The sequence below is a fragment of the Triticum aestivum genome, unplaced genomic scaffold (assembly GCF_018294505.1).
Source record: "Triticum aestivum cultivar Chinese Spring unplaced genomic scaffold, IWGSC CS RefSeq v2.1 scaffold47171, whole genome shotgun sequence".
Classification (NCBI taxonomy): domain Eukaryota; kingdom Viridiplantae; phylum Streptophyta; class Magnoliopsida; order Poales; family Poaceae; genus Triticum; species Triticum aestivum.
Genome location: NW_025283753.1, coordinates 1 through 1166, shown reverse-complemented (window position 1 = coordinate 1166; position 1166 = coordinate 1). Strand labels below are relative to the sequence as shown.

The window sequence follows — 1166 nt, the reverse complement described above, 5'->3', positions numbered from 1 at the left end:
GCCACAAAGCCGCCCCAAGACGCGCGAGCAATGAGCATCGAGCTTAAACATATCGCAAACGTCAAACATAATATAACGGGATTAATATATATCGCGCACGTGCGACATGTTTGTCACAAGGCGCAAAAAATAATTATAAAAGGAATGCAACACGAGGACTTCCCAGGAGGTCACCCATCCTAGTACTACTCTCGCCCAAGCACGCTTAACTTCGGAGTTCTGATGGGATCCGGTGCTTTAGTGCTGGTATGATCGCATCTGACATGTTTCCCCGTCTTCGTCGCTTATGCTTGCCACTCCCAGGTCCGCTCCAAAGACGATTCTACATTCTCACTACCATTACAACCGTTCCCTAACAATGGATAATGTCCTATACTACTTACTCTCCCGCTCAATCACGGAGACGAGTTTTCCACGGTTTCCACCCCTCCCTCCATACCGCAGCAACACGAGTTTTTTCCACCCCTTTCAGAACGCGCTCTTCGCGCCACAAAGCCGCCCCAAGACGCGCGAGCAATGAGCATCGAGCTTAAACATATCGCAAACGTCAAACATAATATAACGGGATTAATATATATCGCGCACGTGCGACATGTTTGTCACAAGGCGCAGAAAGTAATTATAAAAGGAATGCAACACGAGGACTTTCCAGGAGGTCACCCATCCTAGTACTACTCTCGCCCAAGCACGCTTAACTTCGGAGTTCTGATGGGATCCGGTGCTTTAGTGCTGCTATGATCGCATCCGACATGTTTCCCCGTCTTCGTCCCTTATGCTTGCCACTCCCAGGTCCGCTCCAAAGACGATTCTACATTCTCACTACCATTACAACCTTTCCCTAAAATTTGGATAATGTCCTATACTACTTACTCTCCCGCTCAATCACGGAGACGAGTTTTCCACGGTTTCCACCCCTCCCTCCATACCGCAGCAACACGAGTTTTTTCCACCCCTTTCAGAACGCGCTCTTCGCGCCACAAAGCCGCCCCAAGACGCGCGAGCAATGAGCATCGAGCTTAAACATATCGCAAACGTCAAACATAATATAACGGGATTAATATATATCGCGCACGTGCGACATGTTTGTCACAAGGCGCAAAAAATAATTATAAAAGGAATGCAACACGAGGACTTCCCAGGAGGTCACCCGTCCTAGTACTACTCTC

The 1166-nt window shown here is 48.5% G+C and overlaps 2 non-coding genes across 2 annotated transcripts; both read right to left on the bottom strand.

Annotated features, from left to right (window-relative positions):
- Positions 1-141: 141 nt before the first annotated feature.
- On the bottom strand, positions 142-260 carry LOC123178609 (5S ribosomal RNA). The gene has a single exon (XR_006489712.1). It is a non-coding gene; the product is annotated as a 5S ribosomal RNA (ribosomal RNA).
- A 367-nt stretch (positions 261-627) lies between these two features.
- On the bottom strand, positions 628-746 carry LOC123178610 (5S ribosomal RNA). Its single transcript, XR_006489713.1, has one exon. It is a non-coding gene; the product is annotated as a 5S ribosomal RNA (ribosomal RNA).
- Positions 747-1166: the final 420 nt, after the last annotated feature.